This window comes from Odocoileus virginianus, chromosome 7, assembly GCF_023699985.2.
Source record: "Odocoileus virginianus isolate 20LAN1187 ecotype Illinois chromosome 7, Ovbor_1.2, whole genome shotgun sequence".
Taxonomy (NCBI): Eukaryota; Metazoa; Chordata; class Mammalia; order Artiodactyla; family Cervidae; genus Odocoileus; species Odocoileus virginianus.
In genome coordinates this window covers 15600224-15620637 of record NC_069680.1, presented here as the reverse complement: position 1 = coordinate 15620637, position 20414 = coordinate 15600224, and the positions used below count along the sequence as shown (strand labels likewise).

At 44.1% G+C, this 20414-nt stretch overlaps 1 protein-coding gene across 6 annotated transcripts in view; it reads right to left on the bottom strand.

Moving 5' to 3' along the window:
- VTI1A (vesicle transport through interaction with t-SNAREs 1A) overlaps positions 1-20414 on the bottom strand; it is a 364408-nt gene that overhangs the window by 9737 nt on the left and 334257 nt on the right. Inside the window, exon 9 of one of the 6 annotated variants that reach the window (XR_011488634.1) lies at positions 15836-15953. The exons of the other annotated variants lie outside the window; for them this stretch is intronic. The gene's annotated coding sequence lies outside the window, so the exon portion shown is untranslated. The remainder of the gene's footprint in view (positions 1-15835; positions 15954-20414) is intronic. 6 annotated transcript variants of the gene reach the window in all.

Genomic DNA, 20414 nt, shown 5'->3' with positions numbered 1-20414 from the left:
CTTGTAGACATGCACAGCTTTAGGAGTTAGTTCTTAACTACCACCTCCCCTGTCCCCCAACCATGAAGCATGCCAGCAGCATCTGAGCCTCTTTACAAGACTGCATTCACGCCACAGTTTTGGGGTCCTGTCCAGCACACGCTTTCCTGCCTGGCCCACCAGGCCTGAATAATGATGCCCCACCTTTGGGTTCTGACAGAAGAGTAACAATTGGCAGGATATTTAGCAACTAGGAGAGCAGTGGGGGAAGGAACTTTTCAAAAACAAGGGCCAAGGGGAAGTCTCCCCCAGTTCTGCATCCAATTCCACGTTAGTCTTCACCAAAAAGAGATGAAATAGAAGCAGCAGAAATGGTTTGTGGGAATCGGCCTCTAACACTAACTTTAACTTTACCTGGCTGCCTCTGAACTAGAGCTGTGTGTTTGTTATGGCCTCTGATGATGTCCACCCAGGGTCTTCCAGGTCCCATGTCTTCAGGAGGAATCTCCTGCTTTACCCCAGGGATTCAGGTGGGGCACCCCCACTCTCTGATTCCACACGTGGACACGTGATCCAGGCAGGCCCAGCTAACTAGTTCTCTGGCCCCTGCAGAGTCACTTGTGTAGGAATTAGCGTACCAACCAAGTCAGATAGAGTCCTATGAGGACTTTTCCTAAAAACTCAAGAAAAAAGTACTTTCTCTACTGGGACTGGCTGGACGGACAATGGGAGCCTAGCACAGAGAGGTTGGAGGGAGATATGTTGGGTGGACATGTGGCGCTAGTGGTGAAGAACCCACCTGCCAATGCAGGAGACATAAGAGATGCAGGTTCAATCCTTGGGTTGGGAAGATCCTCTGGAGGAGGAAATGGCAACCCAGTACAATATTCTTGCCTGGAGAATCTCATGGACAGACAAGACTTTCGGGCTATAGTCCACAGGGTCGCAAAGGATAGGACGTGACTGAAGGGACTGAGCATGCATCAACATGCATGCATCAACCACACATGGAGGGTGGGAGGCGTTCTTATCACCACGCAGGAGGGGAACCTGCCTGAACGATGCCAGCACAGAGGAACAGAGAGCCAGGAGATGAGAAAAAGATGGATTGTAAGGGCATTACTTGAACCCCTGCTGTGTGCCTGAAGAGTCACATTTAAACCTCCTAGTTATAGGAGCCAAACGATTCTCTTTTGATTAGAGCAAGCTTGGCTGGGGCTTCTCTCACTTTCAACCATACTGTACTAAGTTGAAGATCCACCCCTGCACCTCTCACCCACCCCAAATTCAAGTCCAACTCAGAACATGATCTCATTGGGAAACACCGGTCTTCTCAGATTTAATTTGTGAAGGATCTTGAGTTTAAGTCATCTTGGGAGTAGGGTGGGCCCTAATCCAATGACGGGTGTCCTTATGAGAAGAGAGGACACACACGTAGGGCAGAAGGCCTTGTGAAGTCAGATGCAGACTGGAGAGAGGCTGCCACAAGCCAAGGAGTGCGTGTGGCCACTGGAAGCTGGAAGAGGCAGAGAAGAGTTTTTCCCAAGAGCCTTCGGAGGGAGCATGGCCCACATTTTTGTTGTTTTAAGTCAACCAGTTTTTTTTTTTTTTTTTTTTTTTTTGGTGCTGTGTCATGGCAGCCCTAGGACATGGATATTCAGAGTTCTCACATCCACACCAGGACATGAACCTGACCGTCTGGTCTCAGCCTTCACAATGACTGGTCGTGCTCCATTTCTCCACACTCTTGTCCTCCTCTGAGGTTAGGACAGCTCCAGTTTGGTTCGCTGGAGCCTCAGGAGCTGTTGGTTCTTTCATCTCAGAATGAGCTTTCCGTTCATGAACAGTGTGGGCAGTGGCTCAAAGCCATGTGAGATGAGGGACCAGAGAGGTCTCCTCCCACAGAGACTCCTGCCTCTGGGATAAGACATTTAAAACAAGAAGGCGGCCAGCTGTTATCTCTGGGCCAACTTACTAAGCCATCACCTGCCACTCTGAGTCTGTATTTACTGACCTGCTTTTAGAAGTGGTCAGTTATCCATGAATCCTGAGGGAAGAGGACACAAGAGGGATAGATTTTTTTTTTTAATAATTTTTTATTTAGGCTGCGATGGGTCTTAGTTGCAGCATGTGGGTTCCCTGACCAGGATCAAACCCAGGCCCCCTGCATTGGGATTTGGAGTCTTAGCCACTGGACCACCAGGGAAGTCCCAGGAGTGACAGGAGCCAGTTTGTGGCACACAGAGGCTAGGTCCTGAGTGAAGACGAATAGCACTCTGTTTCCAAGTTTCTACCTAATTTAACAGGGATCCACAAACCTTTTCTGTAAAGAGTCAGATAATAAACATACTGGAATTGTAGTAACAAAGTATCACAGGCTGGGTGGCTGAAATGTACTGCCTCACTTGCCAGACGCTGGGCGTCCTAGATCAAGGTGTTGGCAGGTTGAAGCCTCCTGAGCACTGGGAGAGTGAATCTATCCCATGCCTCTCCCCCAGCTCCTGGTTTGCTGGCAATATCTGAAGTTCCTTGGCTTGGAGAAGCATCACTGAGATCTCTGCTTTCATCTTCACATGGTGTTTTTTCCTGTGTGTATATCTGCATCCAAATTTCCTCTTTCCTAAGGACACCAGTCGTATTGGACCAGGGGACTATCTTCTTCCAGGAATGTCTCATCTTAAGTAATTGTTTTTGCAAAGATTTCCAAACAGGGTCACATTCTGAGGTACTTCCATATATGGACTTGGGGGGAGGGGTGAACACATAATACAGCCCACGATGGTAACTGTTTTAGGCTTTGTGGACCATACTGCCTCCGTTGCAACTAGACTCTGCCTGTGAGGTGCAAAAGGAGACAGCCCATGTGTGGACCAGGGAGTATGGTTGTGTTCTAATAAAACTTTCTTTACGGACCCTGGGATTTGAATTTCATGTAATTTTCCCATATTGAAAAATATTCTCCTTTTGATTGGTTTCCAGCCATTTCAAAGTGTCAAAACCATTTTTATCCCACGGGCCATCCGAAAGCAGACAGGGGGCTAGGTTTTGCACGCTATCGGTGGTTGCGCACTCCTGGACTCAAAGCTAAAAGCTATCGAGGGCACGTTCTCCTCCGCTGGAGACTGTGGTCCTTGCATGCTGTGCAGATGGGGACAGCAGGTCTGGCCAAGTCTCTAGGCAGAAAAAAAGGAAACCCGGAGTCCTGCCCTGCGGGGAGCCAACAGTGTCACAAAGAGCAATCAATTACAGAAGTCTCACAACAAAGGCCGTCATTAGGGGCTGGGGACAATTTGTTGTGCACCCACAATCCTGGGTTGGCCTGAGGTGACCTGGAGCAAGTCACTCCAGTTTCTTCCCAAGCAAAAGCAGCCTGCTCACCAACCACCCCAGGGAGAAGAGGATTAGCTCATTAAAGATTATACAGCACTTTGAAAAGGTAAAGCCTTTATGGCTAGTCATTCTCTGAAAGGAAATGCGGTTTCAGGAGAGGGGACAGGCAAGAGGAAAGTGGTCAGAAGCTGGAGGAGCTGCCTGCGGAGCCTCCAGGGGCTGGGTGGGGTGGTGGAGGTGGTGTCCCAGAAGCTGCTCCCCCCCACCCCACCCCAAGCTCACCAGACTTCTTGATCCCACAGGCTGGTACATCTGGGTCTCATGGTAACACTGTCCCTGGCAGGGCAAGCCTTCCCTCTGAGGTGGCCTCATGAACATCAAAGGCAAAGGGAGGGCATCCCATTGGCTGGCTGGAGGAGACCTTCCCAGCCCGGGAAGGCAGCCAGCAAGTACCTGTCAGAGCCCATTGATAAGTCCGCCAGGGTCTGATCAGTGGTGTATAGTTACACTGCACTCTGCGGGGCCAAACACACATCACATTTCAGCCCGGGCAGTGCGGCCCACTGCCATTCTTAAATATGGACTTGATGATGGCAGGGGGCCTGGAGAGCTTTGCTGGCTACCAGGCTTTCAGAGAGGATCAGGGGAGCTTGCTTCAATCAAAGGGCTTGGAAAATAGTTGAAGAAAATGAAATAAGGATGCTGTAGATAAGCAAGTTACACGTAATCTCTCCCAGGTTTGCAGACTCCCAGAGCTGGAGAAGGTCTCCACACTCTAGTTTTAGAGTCATGGACCCGGAGGCCTTGAGAGGAGGAGGGACATGCCGAAGGTCGACCATGTCTTCAGACCCCCAGGCCCATTCCTGGTTCACTGTGATCCTCATTCTCACGAGTGGCCGGGGCCACTATGGCAACTGCACATCACGGCGACTCCAAATATGTCTTCTGCCAACAGGGAACATTCAACAAAATCCAGGAATACAGCTCAGAACCTATCAGTCTCTTACTGAGCCCAACCCAGTGCCATGTCTATATATTGGTTGGCCAAAATGTTCATTCAGGTTTTCAGTAACAACTTACGGGAAAACTTGAAGGAACTTTATGGACAACCCATTGCAGAGGGGCATGGGAGGATGGATAACTGTGGTTCCCAAATGCCAGGCCGAAGCTGAAGATGAAAAAGAACGACCTAGCAGCCTCCTTTTTTTTTTTTTTTAAAGGACAGATTAAGTGTTAGTCCCTTAGTTGTGTCCAACTCTTTGAGACCCCACGGACTGTAGCCCCCCAGGCTCCTCTGTCCGTGGAATTCTCCAGACAAGAATACTAGAATGGGTTGCCATTTCCTTCTCCAGGGGATCTTTCTGACCCAGGGCTAGAACCCAGGTCTCCTGCATTGCAGGCAGATTCTTTACCATTTGAGCCACCAGGGAAGTCCTAGAACCAGATTACTTGATTTCAAGGACTGCCCTTTTCTCTGAGATTGTGTCCTTCCTACTGTTTCTGTGTGCAGATGTCCTTTATTTTATGGAGTGACGGTAATAGCAGATGGTACGTTTTTCCCCTCCAATCTCCTTGTTTTGACATTGGAAATGTGCTCTCTCCTTGGAAACTACTCTCTCTTACTTGGCAAAATCAAAAGTGGACAATCCTCCTTCAGTCCTCTGTTTAAAAAGTCCCAAATCCAAGAAATGTCAAAGTTTGTGAACTCCAGAGCTGGAAAATCCCACCCAGCTCTACCCTCTGGAGATTCCTCCTCACGCTGTCACAGTGTGGTTGCCATGGTGATGCCAACAGCAACATCAGTGACAGCGATGAGAGCTGCAGCCATACTGTATTCGAAAGCTCATCTGAGTGGGATGTGGACTCCCAGCCAGGTGCTGTTCTGGCATTTTCTGCACTTTGTTGAACCCTTACCACAATCCCACGAGGTGGAGATTATATCATGCCTCTTTAGACAAAGGAGTTCCCTGAAGCCCCAGCCCACATCTCCAGTCTTACCTTCCACCCCTGCTGGACGCACACATAATAAAGTGGTTATTTATGTAACTGGTGTGCACTCTTCTCCACTGCCCTCCTGAACAAGCCACTCCCCAACCGGCTCCCTTGAGAATCCCCCCACCTCCCTTACTCTCCAGAGAAGCCATGAGCTACATTTGGCCAGAAATCAATCAGTCACCTTCATTTCTGGATCCAACTGCCTGGATTTGAATCTGCCACACACTAGTAGGGCAAATTACTTCATTACTTCTCCAAGATTATATCTTTGGCTCTTTTAGTGTGAAATATTCTTTATTTTGCGGAGTGATTGTGATAATAGATGTCACTGTTTTCTTTCAGGGTCCTGACTTGGACGTTGGAAATATACACTCTCTTTGGAAAACTAGTCCCCCTTACTTGGCAAAATAAAAAGTGGAAAATCCTCCATCAGTCGTCTGTTTAAAAAAAAAAAAGATGAAAGTACCAATACAAGGAATCTGAAAGGTCCAAAGAACCAATGCTTCAGCTTCCTCATCAGAAAAATAGGGTTAATAATAGCAGTACCTTGGTCAATTAATTACATGAATAAATAAGTGAGTTAAGTCAACATCAAGTGTTTGGACCAGTGCTTGGCAATAGTAGCTGCTTAGAACTGAACTATAATAGCTATTATTTTATCGGGGCTTCCCTGGTGGCTCAGATGGTAAAGAATCTGCTCACATTCCCAGGTTCCATCCCTGGGTGGGGAAGATACTCTGGAGAAGGGAATGGCTACCCACTCCAGTATTCTTGCCTGGAGAATCCCATGGACAGAGGAGCCTGGTGAGCAACAGTCCATTCACTCCTATTATCTATTGCTCACTCATCTCCCAGCAGTGAGTCCTGAAATTCCTCCTTGTTTGCCTGCTCCCTCCCCTCCAGTAGACACGCCCCATCAGGTGCCTTAGCCTGGAAGACCTTCAGATTCCTCTGCTGATTCCTGGAGGGCACATCCCATTGCTGACCTTGATTAGCTTGCCTTGTGGGGTCCAGGCTCAGCCCATCTCCTGGAAGCCCCACCTTCAGCAGCTACTCAGTTACCCAGGAAGTTGGAGGCCGCCCTCCCCAGCTGTCAGTTTCCTTGGAGACGCCCCTTGACAGCCAAGATGCCTCTTCTGGATCAGGGCCGGCTTGAGGTCACACGGGTGGAGACATGGCTGCCTTGGCTTTTGTGATGGGCTTTCACAATATTTCCTGCAAGATCTGACATTAGATACGTGTCTCCTAAGAGTCACGGATTTACACCTTTTTTCTTTCCTGATGTCGGGGGAATAAAACATTTTGGCAAAGGTTTATCAGCCACCTGCATCTCTGTCAACTCTTGAGGGATGTGGTTATGTTTTCTAGATCATAACATAAGAACTTCTCTCTTTCATCCAGATTTGATTCCGTGACTGAATGGGATATGTCTTAACTCATATCCCCACTGTGCCAAGCCTGGGGCCATGTGTCTTCAGATCCTTTTCTTATCCCTTCACTGCTTTGCTCATTAAGAGACTGCCTCCACCACTACCCCAACCCCTGTGGGCTGGCTGCCCACTGTGTTCAATGGAGGCATTGGCAGGACAGTGGGGTGGGAGGCAGCGAGAAGTCAGGGTATTTCTCCTTTTCTTTCTCTGCCTTCCCACCAGTTCCATCTCCACAGTGGCTCCTCACAGGCCAGCTCTCATCAGGTGACCTTCGCTCTGGGGTCCAGGCACACCGCTCCTGACCATGGGGAGGGATTTTCTGCTGACATGAATCCCTGGGCTGCTCTGCGGGAGACACCCAGGAGGGTGTGCACTGTCTGCTCAAACTTATATCTCCTTCACCATCTTTCACTCTAAACTGATTTTAAGTTTTTAAAAAAATTAATTTATTTTAATTGGAGGCTAATTACAATATTGTAGTGGTTTTTGCCGTACATTGACATGAATCAGGCACAGGTGTACATGTGTCCCCCATCCTGAAGGCCCCTCCCACCTCCCTCCCCATCCCTCTGGGTTCCCCACAGCAGTATTAATCATTTCTGAGCAGGTGAGCCCCAGGTTAAGAAGACCTCCTCTGAAGGCTTATTTAAGATAAGCACGAAGGCTGACTCACACTTCTTTGGGAGGGAGGAGGGTGGGACAGGGTGACAATCAGATAGCAGGAGCCCCAGGTTTGCACAGGTGAAGCCACGTCACCTGCTGGCGGTCACCTGCTGGCCTGGGAACATCTGCAATTCTCTTCTCTAACCAAGGAAGGAAGTCTGGCGGGGAGGAGCGGGTATCTCCAGTCTGAGGGCTGCAAGCATCAGGAGAGGGGACTGGAGAACCGGGTGTGCCTGCCCTCTTTCTAAATCGGGGTGCTGCTCCTAGTTGCTCTGGGGATGGAAAGTTGGCTTAGTACAGCTGGATCTTCTTTTTTGCCAAGAGAAGCCAGAAATTGTGCTCTTTCTGCAAAAATCTCTCAAGTTTTAAATATTGGCAACTAAGAAAAAGTTTTCCAAAACACTGGGCAGCCAAACAAAGCACATGTGTCTATGGGTCAGAGCGGTCCTGATCTTTAGTCTGTGACCTCCGGCTAGTTATTAAGGGGTGAGTTAAAAGGAAGGGGGTGGGTCAGGGAGCGTCTCCTCGCCCTACATTGCTGGAGATTCTCACAGAGGCAGGAAGAGCCCAGCCCTTCTGACCCTGCAGAAGTCTGAAGTTCAGCCTTGGTGTGAGCATCAATAACCAGGGTCTACACTGAGTGCATCCAACTTAGCCCATAACTGATTCCTAACCGCAGGGTCAAGGGCTAGAGAGAGAGGTCAACAGAAGCCAGAAACCACCGTGTGCATGCCTTCTGGACCTCTCATGAGGCGATGAAAAGCACAGGCAGAGGTCAGGGCTGGACCACACATCTGCAGCCCCCTTGATCCTCACAGCCTGGAGAAGGTGCTGGAGAGCCTGGCTGGTGACTCTCAAGGAGGAGGGTGTACATCTGATGTGCAACATCTTATAAGCCAGTGCCCTTGACATGGGAAACCAAGTGGCCTCTTTTTGGAGGATAAGTGGCAGAGAGGTTTGCAGGATGGCCTTTATGCCCAACCTGTTGAGTCATCTTGTGAAAGATAATGTGACTCCATTTTCCCTTTCCTAAAATGGTAGTAAATATACGTGACCCAAGCATCCCTGAGGATGTTCGCCGACAGCCACGTCTGTGGACTTGGTAAAAATAAAGGAATTAAACTGCCAAGGAGCGGAGTGGCCTTTGCACTCTTTCTCAGGCTCATTGTTTGGCTGTAGTAAATAGAAAAACCAACCAGAAGTCAAGATGATCTTTAAAGAAACTGAGCCAAAGAGTAGCCTGAATCTTAGAAAGAAGAAGCCATTCTTTTCTCTGTCATTCTTTGGAGGTACTGCCTTCAAGCTCCCTGGCCTTAATCTTCACACGTGGATGGTGAAATCCAGCCTTCTAACTGGCTACTAGACAACAGGAGCGCCCTAATTATCAATATAAGGTGGTACCATAGGAGGTTCCAAACTGAATTGGGTACAGCTTCAAACTAGGGACTTCCCTGGTGGCGCAGACAGTAAAGCGTCTGCCTACAATGCGGGAGACCCAGGTTCAGTCCCTGGGTCGGGAAGATCTCTTGGAGAAGGAAATGGCAACCCACTCCAGTACTCTTGCCTGGAAAATCCCATGGACGGAGGAGCCTGGTGGGCTGCAGTCCATAGGGTCGCAAAGAGTCGGACATGACAGAGCGACTTCACTTTCACTTTCTTTCAAACTCCCCTGCTGAACACTTGTCAGAAGTCCAGCTGAGGGAAACAGCGTTGATCGAGGGGCCTAATGAATGGGGTCCGCTTCTCCTGGGGGCACAGTTGTCTCCCCTGGAGCAGTGGAGTCCCCGGGAATCTCCACCACCTGCAAGGCTTAGGTTCGCGCATGCGCACTTGGCTGTGCTTAGCCCCACACCTCCTGCTTACGCTAAGGGACAGTACAAGACAGCCTTGGGATGGAACTCGTATTTCCTGTAAGGATGCTCTTGAACATGTTTACTACTCTGTATGGCGTGTGCACCTGCAATGAGGTCCCATGGAAGGTGTTCTTTCTGGTCGGGGCGGAGGAAGGGGCTGTGTTTTCATCTCATGGATGTTGACTCATCTAACTGAAACCACAGGACTTCCCTGGTGGCTCAGCAGTAAAGAATCTGCTTGCAGTGAAGGAGAGATGGGTGTGATCCCTGGGTTGGGAAGATCACCTGGAGGAGGAAATGGCAATGCACTCCAGTATTCTTGCCTGGGAAATCCCATGGACAGAGAACTCTGGCAGGCTACAGTCTACGGGGTCATAAAAGAGTCAGACACAACTTAGTGACTAACAACAGAAACCATCTTCCTCTTCAAGTGGCCTGCCAGATGCCTAGAGATAAATTTGTGGCCCGCTTCTCACAAACTCATGAGCTGTTCCACTGTTTGCATACTAACCTCCCTCTGGACGTCATTTACTATATAGAAAATCTATTGTATTGTATACATTTTGGCAAATTGCTATAAATCCTTTTGGGACCAAGACAGGTTTATACGCAGGCACTAAAGAACTAAGAAAACAAAAAGAATTCACATTTTTGTGGGTTGGCTACTTTAACGATTCTGGCTTTATTTTCTCTCTTATCCCCCAAACAATTCTGTACTATTGTGATACTTGGAAGGCGAGTTTGCACGTTTACTGAAACAATAAGATAATTTCATTTTTTTCCCCTTGAATCTCCTTTCATGGCCAGCATGGGGCGGTTTCCAGAACAAACCCAAACTTGGGACTTAGCGGCCCCTGGGATCCTCTGTAGCCAAATACAGTGGATTGCAGGTTCTCTTTGTTTTGGAGGATTTACTTCAATTGTCTTAATAACACGGACCTCTTTTGTGGAAGCAGAAGGCGTTCCCAGCAAATGTTGGCTGCAGATACGCGAGCCAAAATGTTACCACGGTCACGGCCCTTCCTTGAACAATCTAAAGCATCTCTCTCTCTGTATATATTTGGTTTTTCAGATGCTTTAAAGCCTAGAAAACAATCATAGCTGAGGCCATGTCTGAGATGGCACTAAAAGAACCTACTCAGAGACAGATAAAAATAATGAGAGTCTTTCTGTCAGGAAAGATTTAGAAAATATCAGTGGCATTATTAAAATTTAATTTTTTACTCGGCTTTTTGGTTCTCCTTTCCAGTGATAATGAGCAGGACTGCACACCTCCGCCTCGCTAGTACTTGTTTTGTGCAATAAATTCAGCCTTCCAGTCTGAAGACATTTCAGACAACAGTTTTGACTGCTATAGGCTTATTTTTCACCCTGTGCTGTGCTTTGAGTCTTCTATAAAAACCAGTTCATGAGATAATTTTCCACAAGGCCAGTGGAACTAATAAAAATCAATTTTGCCCAACTGGTTCAGAGAAATCTTGGGAATAGCCAAGGCAGAACCGCAAAAAAGGAAAAAAGAAAAATAAGAAGAAGAATCAATGTATTCACTAATGGTTGACTGATAGAGAACTATCAAATTAGCTGACAGGAGATGCTTGGCTGTAGGAATTTTCCTTTCAGCTTGAACAGAATACCTTTTAAGGGCTGGGAGAGGCTTTTCTCCCCAGTGGTTGAAGATATCTGGGTGTAGTAACTCTGAGTTGCCCATGCCTGGGATGCTAATGAGGTTGAATTTGGGCCTGACAATGGTGGTGACCTCTGCTGAAGTCCAGTCCCTCTTTCTATGTCAGAGAAGCTGGTTTTGTGAAGGGATGGCCTGGGTTTTACACGACCCCTGGGTCAGGGACCAGTACTGCTCTGTGGCCTGTTAGGAACCAGGCTGAACAGCAGGAGGTGAGTGGCTGATGAGCCAGTGAAGCTTCATCCGTATTTATAGCCGCTCCCCACTGCCTGCATTACCATCTGAGCTGCTTCTCCTGTCAGATCAACTGTGGCATTAGATTCTCAGAGGAGCTCGAACCCTACTGTACTTGAATCATCCCCAAACCATCCCCTCTGCCCCTGGTCTGTGGAAAAACTGTCTTCCACAAAATCTTGTGCCTGATGCCAAAAAGGTTGGGGACCAATATTTTGTACAATTTACTCCAAGGCCAGAGGACCACTGGATGAGGGACTCATCAGTGCATTTAGAGACCTCATGTTCTGGAAACATCTTCATGGCACTCCTGCCATGACCACCCATCCAAGTCCCCATTTTGGCTTCCTGTCAATGGAAGTAGGATTCCAAAGCGACGACTTCTTTTTTCTCTCTCTCTTTTGGCTGCCTGAGCTGCATGGCATGTGGGATCTTAGTTTCCTGACAAGGGAGTGAACCCATGCCCCCTGCAGTGGAAGCACAGAGTCTTAACCACTGGACCACCAAGGAAGTCCCAGGGATCTCTTTTAAGATCTGGAAGCAAGAACAAGACATGGTGGCTACAGATCATGGTCTAATAAAGCACATACCTTAACTACCACTGATATTCCTTACTTTAAGACACTGGTTGACATGTCTAAAAATGGCAGGCCTTTGCACAGAAAAAATAAAAAAAGGACTGAAAGGAAATGTAGCCAAGTGTTAACAGTGTTTGTATTTGGGTGGTGAGTACTTTTTGCTTTCTATTTTTATGTATTTCTGTATTTTCTTAAATTGTATATTATTACATAAATATTAATAATTATTATTTAAAATAATGCTAAGCTAAGAATTGAGTCAATTGGAAAAGGAAACATAACATTTTATTCACAATGTTATAAGAAAGAAAGAATATGGGAGAAAAAAACAATAGTAAGATTTTTCGGTCACTTACACTATCCTAAAGGTCTTCCTAGGTGGCGTAGTGGTAAAGAATCTGCCTGCCAATGTAGGAGATGTGGGTTTGATCCTGGATGGGGATGATCCCCTGGAGAAGGAAATGGCAAACCCCTCCAGTATGATTGCCTGGAAAATTCCATGGACAGAGGAGCCTGGCAGGCTACAGTCCATGGGGTCACAAAGAGCCGGACAGGACTGAGCAACTGAACATGCACTATCGTGTACTCCACACCAATTCTTTTATTTAACCCTTATTAACAAATCTATGACAAAAATATCAATGTTACCATTTTCAAGAGAAGAAAACTGAGGCTTAGGGGGATGAATTTGCCCAAGATCGCACAGCTAGTCAGTGGCAAAGTTGGTATTTAAAATGAGGTTCAGGGACTTTCCTGGTGGTCCAGTGGCTAAGATTCTACCCTCCCAATGCACAGGACCTGGGTTCAGTCCCTGGTCAGGCAACTAGATCCCGCATGCCACAACTAAAGATTTCACATACTGCAATAAAGACCTAGCACAGCCAAATAAAGTTTTAAAATTAAAAAAATAAAATAAAATGAGTTCCAGTTTCAAAGACCACATGCAGTGCATTGTAGGAAGAATAAGGACTGGCATCATGGTGCGTCTTACTTTGTAGCTCATTTTGCATTTATGAATCAAATCAGGGATAACAACATCTGTTCTTTTTTCCACCTACGTTAAAGGTTTTTATGATGTTCAGATTAGATCATGCATGTAAAAACAGAGAAAATGCAAAGTTCTCAAAAATACATAATGATATGATAATATTTCCTATAACTGGTGAGTTGAGAGTTGCTATAAACATTATAATTTTCAAAGAAAAGAATACTGAAATAGGATTAATACTAAAACTACACTGAATAAATTTGTTCTTGATCATTCAGAAGTTTTGAGAGGGTCTTGTTTTATCCTACTTGTCATTAAGGTGACAAATTTTCTTGTCCATAATATATTAGGTAAAAAGCAAAGATTATACATACTGTGCATATTATGACCCTAATTTTGCAAAAGGGTAAACCTGAGCAAAAGTTTTGCCTATATAAACTTAAAGAAAAATTGGAAAGACATACATTGAAATGAAAGTAATTGTGCCTAGGTGTTGAGATCATGGTGATTAAAGAAAAAAAAAACTTCTATGACTCACCACATTTTCCAAACATCTCTGTAATGAATATGCACTATGTTTAGAGTCAGAAGAATATGCACTATTTATCAGTTTCCATACACATATACAGGGCTTCTCTGATGGCTCAGCCGGTAAAGAATCTACCTGCAATACAGGAGACACAGGAGACGCAGGTTTGATTCCTGGCTTGGGAAGATCCTCTGGAGGAGGAAAACGGTAACCCACACCAGTAATCTGGCCTGAAAAATCCCATGGACAGAGGAGCCTTGGCGGGCTATATTCCAAAGGGTCACAAGGGGTCGGACATGACTGAGCGACTAAGCACCCACATATATACAAAAATGTTACCTTCTTCCTTGGATAAGATTGCAAAATAAATTCTGGGCTTTGCAGTTGTTTGAATTCTGGTGAAATAAAAGTTTATTTGAAATGCATGTCCAATCTTCAAACAAGGGCTATAGCTACCCCATTTTCTTTGCGTAAGTCAGCCTCAGTCTGCGGAGGGCTTCTGCCACGTACAACTTGACTGCAAAACATCAGAGGTTGAGATGCTGAAGACTACACAGGGCGCTTGGAGAATGAACAGATGCACACCTGAGGCTGCCGTGATGTCGCCAGGATGAGAGGTGCCTGGTCTGACTTCTAGAATGACCTGAGCATTTGCCCAGTGGCCTCAGAAGGGGGATCTGTGCTTCCTGTCAGAGCACACTTTCAGTAGCTTAGCAGAAAAGTGCCACCCTGCTTGAAAAAACAGGGCCCAGTTCAGGTTTCAAGCAGTGCCACCAAGGAAGCTATTTTTAAGTATCTAATTGCATTTGCAGCATCTGGCATTTTGCACACTCCATTTTTATGATTTCAGCATAATACATGTGCCACAGGAGAAACAAACAAAAGAGAGATTAAGAGCGGGATACTGGAGTCATGTCAAATAGTCCCAGTATCGAAATATTATAATATGCCCTAGAGATTATTCCAGGGCCAAAGAAAACATTACCCAATGTATAGAACGTCAGAATGGGGAAGACTTGGCAGCCGGGGAGAACAGGGGTTTATTTCATTTATTAGGCCAGTACACAGCCTCAGATGCTAACATGCCCTGATAGGAAATGCCAACATTTCAACTTAAATCAAGACTCGAGCCCATAATGTCGACACTTTGCCTTTCAGCAGAAGATCACAAACAGCACAAATCTGGGTTTCTCGTACTAATTGGGGAGGTTTTCTAATTTGCTTGTGATATCTGCCTCGCGGAGCGCTAATCTTCCTCCGGTTACCTCCTAACGCTGTCTGAAATAATCCGCTTACTCCTGCTCTGTCCACAGCACTTTATATCAAATAACACTTGCTTCCTTAACTCAGCCACAGCAAAAGGCAGCCGCAGCCCCAGCCTCATGCTTCAGCATCGCTGGGTGGGCATGCAACAGCTACAGCGGAAGCCAGGCAAGGCACGAGGGTGCGGCCAGGCTTCCGAATGTGTGAGAATGATGAAATGGGTGCCAAACAGCACTAATCAACAACTGAAAGCATCATCTGATAACTGTTTGGAAAAGACTGAGAGAGATAACTTTGCTTTCTTAGATAGGCAGGCAAAATATTTCAGGGTAATTATCACTATCAACATCCGAACTCACTTCATAACTTTTTTCTAAAACATCTCCCCCACCAACCTCCCTACCCCCTACCCTTTTGAAAAGGTTTAATTTAATGACAGAGCCTGGAGGTTAATTGATATGGGCAGGCAGTACCATTTCAGTAGCATTACTGCTGCATCTTGACTCACTTTTAGTGCGTTTGATTTTTAAAAAAGAGATTTTGGGAAGGAAATGTTTTAATTTTCATAAAGTAGAAAAGCCTAGAATTCTAATGCTCATAAAACCCACAGCAAGTGCATAGGCCTTGGGAGGTTCCCAACAAGCAAAAGAGATGTGAACTGCGTTGTGATGTGGAGGGTAGAGGGTGGTAGTCAGGTGGGAGCCAGGTTCTCCTCCAAGGTGGGTTCGGCTGTGTGACTTTAGCTGTGTGGCCTGTCTTCCTCTGGGCCCCCATTTCCTTGTCTACAAAGTCCTGGGTGTCTGTGTTGGGGGGTGGGATGCAAGGACTGGAGGATCTCTAAGATTCCTTCTGCCACTAAGAGTCTACAGTCAATTGTTCACTGAACGGTTCTTTTTAATTTTTTTTTGTTTTTCTTATACACGTGCCTATTCTAAGCAGGTAAACCCAGCATCTCTCTTTCTCCTTCTATGCAACACATCATATTTGAAAACATTTTCCTCACATTTTCCGAGGTTACTGAAGGGGAAAAAAGTTATATTGTTTAATCCTACTCTATAGGAGTTTGCTCTTTTATTAAAGAACAGACCCAGAACAGTGATCTGTAAGGTATACGTACCCAAAGTGTGGGGGGAGGTAGGAGGGGAAGAGAAAGAGGTTGCCTTCAAGTGCCTTGTGGAAATGTATAAAACAAGCAGTGAGATAGTCCTTTGCCAAACACTGTCATAAATTTTTTATTTGGCAGCTAACATTCTCACTAGTTTTCTTGGCAGCAATTGGGACCTTTAGCAAGAAAGGTGCAGGAGAAAAATACCTTGTTTAGAGATGTTTTCAACACTTTCTGGGATTTTTCAGAACTTCTGCCTGCAGCACATTTTTACAACTACAGTCTCCAATCACCTGATGAGTGGGTGGTGGGGTTGAAATTTTTTCTTAAAAAAAAAAAAAAAAAAAAATACAGGGAGAGAAAGCGAACAAGCAGTGCTACCCCCTCTGGCCTTCCACTGAGCCCATCTCTCTTATTTTTCTTGGTAGGCATTTCTGATATCCAAGTGCTTAGTCTTCTCTGTCTAGACAAAAAACTGAAAATAATATCAGAATGTACCTTTTGTTGAGCCTGATACTATCTATATTGTATTCCCAGATGACAGAGATAAATGAAAGTGAAACAGGCTGATGACGAGGCCATTTTTCTTCAACAGTTCTGCCAAAAACAGGTTCCACCTGTTGCCTTTGGGTCAGTTAATGGGCAAAGAGCTGCGTTGGATTTGAAGCTGATGTAAGCACACGCAGATACAATTTTGACAGTCACATTGCCAATGGGGAAATGAGTGCAGTGAAAGTTTGTGCAGCTGGTCATTACCCGTCTTGGGGAACCTCAGTCTCTGGAAGCTTCTTAAGGAGGAGGGCTGGGAATTCTGGGAAGTCAGGGGCCAAAATCCACAAGGAGTCAAGGATAAGGCCTTTCATTACAACCACATCCTAAATATTTTATACAGACTAGCAAGGTTCTTCTGCCAGGGGACTTCCAGCTCTGAGTCAAGAGGTCAACAAATTCACTACCCCCCAAAACAAATTTAAAACTGAACAGTCCTTAAAACAATCCTTTCAGGGCTCTGGATAATGACTGAAGGCAAAACACAAACTGAGAAGTGTTTATTCATAGAAAGCTGGCAGAACTTTGGGTAAGAAGATCTCCGCCTCACCCGCTAGCTTAGTTGGCTAGAATGGTGGTTTTATCAGGGCGGGGCTGCCAGGGAAGCCTGACTTGATTTGGAGCAGAAGGGCAAACCCAGTGGCATTGCCAATAAAAGTAGCATGCTGTAGGAAAATGAATGGGGGCGGGGGAGGAAGAACAGCACAGTTTTGCTAGCCTGAGGCTGCAGTCCTGGTTGAGATTCAAACCAAAAATGTGATGGGGAGATCTGGAAATGAGAGAATTATAGATGAGCCAGATAAGCTCTCCATACATTTTGTGTTGACTGGGAAAGTATGGTACAAGCCGGGGAGACCTAGGAGACCCCAGTGAAAAGTAAAAGCAGGCTTGAGAACTGCCTGCACTTTGAATGTTCTCTTCAACCCACATACAGATCACTTGGCAGAGGATGGAAGTCTTATGGGTTCAAGGTCTTTGAGGACAACCTCTGCTCAAGCATTGGCTGGTCACTAAGCTATGTGCACAATGGGGCAACTCCTAGGAAGCCAGGTTCATGAAATAAAAATAAGAATTAAAAAAACAAAGCGATAACTGAGCAGACTGCAGGGACGATAGATCCCTTGTTTAGGCAAGCTACTTAAAACTAACAGAACCCTGAATTGTTACAATATACCATCTAAAATATTTAGTTGTCAGCAACAAATTATGACATGACAAAAAAAAAATGAAAAAGGATGATCTATATTTAGGGGGAAAAGCAGTCAATACAAACTGGTTCTGGGTGACTATGATGTTGGATTTAGCAGACAAGGGCCTCAAAGCAGTTAGTGTAACATAGTCACACAGTTAAAGGAAACTATATTTAAAGAATTAAGAGAAACTATGATGACAATGCTTCAATAGATACAGAATCTCAATAGAGAAAGAAGAATTATAACAATTTTAGAGTTGAAAAATACAATAAGTTAAATGAACAGGAATCCGTAAACTTGAATTTGCCAATAGAAATCACCCCATCTGAAGATGAAAAAGACAAAAAACATTGAAGAAAAATAAGCAGAGCCTCAGAGATCTGTGTAACAATAGCAAGCATATCAACACATGTACAATGAGAGAGAGAGAGAAAAAGAGAAGGAGAAAGGAGAGGGAAGTTGGCAGAAAAATATATTTGAAGAAGTAATAGCTGCCAGAGAAAATCTTGAAAGCAGCAAAACAAAATAACTCATTACGTGCAAGCAAACAACATTATGTTTGATAGCTGACTTCTCATCAGAAACAATGGAGGGAGAAGACAGATAACACATTCAGAGTGGTAAAAAGGTGAGTGTGGGAGTAACCTGTCTACCAAGAATTTCTATATCTAGCAATAGCATTACTCATGAATGAAGGCAACATAAAGACATTTCCAGATAAAGAATGAGAGATTTTTTTTTGTCTTATAAGATATACTAAATGAGGTCCTTTAGGCTGAAAGGAAATGACACCAGATGGTAACTCACATCCAGAGAAAGAAATAAAGAACATTGGAAATGGTAAATATGTGGTAAATATAGAAGACTGTATAAATATATACCTTCTCTTTCCTTCCCTTAATTTCTTTAAAGAATATAAAGATTGCATAAACAATAATTATAATTACAACAATCAGTATTGTTTGGTTTATAATATATACAGACTTCGCAATCATAGTACAAAGGAAGAGGGGAAAAATGGCCATATTGGAATAAATTTGCTATATTTTATTAGAACTAAGTCAGTAGTAAAATAAAGTAGACTGTGGAAAGGTAGAATATATATTGTAATTTCTAGAGCAAAGACTAAGAAAATAACAATAAAAATACAGTCGAGAAATCAGATGAATGAAAATTATATACAAAAAAATATTTTAAAAAAGAAAGTAGAAAAGAGGAGAGAGAGGAACAAAAAAGATATGAAGCATATAGAAAACAAACAACAAAATGGCAGACATAAATCCAACGAGATTAAAAAATCATACAAATGTTACTGGACTAAATAATTCAATCAACAGCAGACTGTCAGACTGATAAAAAAGATCCAGCTTTATGCTGTCTGTAAGAACATATGCTATCTAAAGAGACACATTTTAGATTCAAAAGCACATACAGGTTGAAAGTTAAAAGAAGGAAATATACACACCATGTAAATAGGAAAACTAAGAATGTTGGAATGTCTCTATTAATATCAGACAAATGGACTTTACAACAAGAAACATTCCTACAGATAAAGAGGGATATTTCATAAATATAGTGAGATCAATGCATTAAGAAGATATGGTAATTATAAATGCATAAATACCTAACAACCAAGTCTCAAAATACATGAAGCAAAAACTGATCGAAGAAAAGAGAAACAGAAAGTTTAATAATTATACTTGGAGCTTTCAATACTCTGGTCTAAGAAAACTGACAGAATAACTAGACAGAAAATCAGTGAAGATACAGAAGACTTCAACAATTTTATGCCAAGTTGACCTAATTAACATTTATAGAACACCTCACTTCATGACAGCAGAATATACATTCTTTTAAAAATTACATAGAAAATCCCCCAACAGATTTATACATATATATATATTTATATATATATATATATATATATATATATAATCCCCCAACAGATATATATATATCCCCAACATATATGCCATAAAACAAGCCTCAATGAACTAAAGAGAACTTAAATAATAAAGAGTATGTTCTCCAATCACAACAGGACTAAATTAGAAATCTACAACAAGAGAAAGTAATTGGGGAAATCCCCAAATGTTAGAAAATTAAGTAACACACTTCTAATGAATCCATGAGTCAAACAAGAAATTAAAATGGGAATTATAAAGTGCTTTGAAACAAATCAAAATGAAACAATAACAATATTTGTAACAAAGCAGAACTTGGTGGAAAATTTATCTGCCTAATTTGGAAAAAAAGTTTCAAATTAATTATCTAAGCTATCACATTAAGAAATTAGAAAAAGAACAAACAGCCTAATACAAATACAAAAAAAAGGATCAAGGGTGTGAACAGTGACTGCAGCCACAAAATTAAAAGATGCTTACTCCTTGGAAGGAAAGCTATGACCAATCTATACAGCATATTAAAAAGCAGGGACATCACTTTACTGATAAAGATCCATATAGTCAAAGCCATGTTTTTTCCAGTAGTCACATACGGATGTAGCGACTTAGCATGCACACAAGTATGGATGTGAGAGAGTTGGACCGTAAGAAGGCTGAGTGCCAAAGAATTGATGCTTTTGAACTGTGGTGCTGGAGAAGACTCTTAAGGGTCCCTTGGACTGCAAGGAGATCAAACCAGTCAATCCTAAAGGAAATCAACCCTGAATGTCCACTGGATGCTAAAGCTGAAGATCCAATACTTTGGCCACCTGATGTGAAGAGCTGACTCATTGGAAAAGACTCTGATGCTGGGAAAGATTGAGGGCAGAAGGAGAAGGGGGTGACAGAGAATGAGATGGTTGGATGGTATCACTGACTCAATGGACATGAGTTTGAGCAAACTCCAGGAGACAGTGAAGAACAGAGGAGCCTGGAGTGCTGCAGTCCATGGGGTCACAAAGAGTAGAACATGACTTCAGGCCTGAACAACCAAAAGGGTTACAGTAGAAATCAATGAGACAGGAAACAGAAAATAGATGAAACTAAAAGTTGACTTTCTGAAAAGATCAACAAAACTGACAAATTTTTAGCTAGAACGAC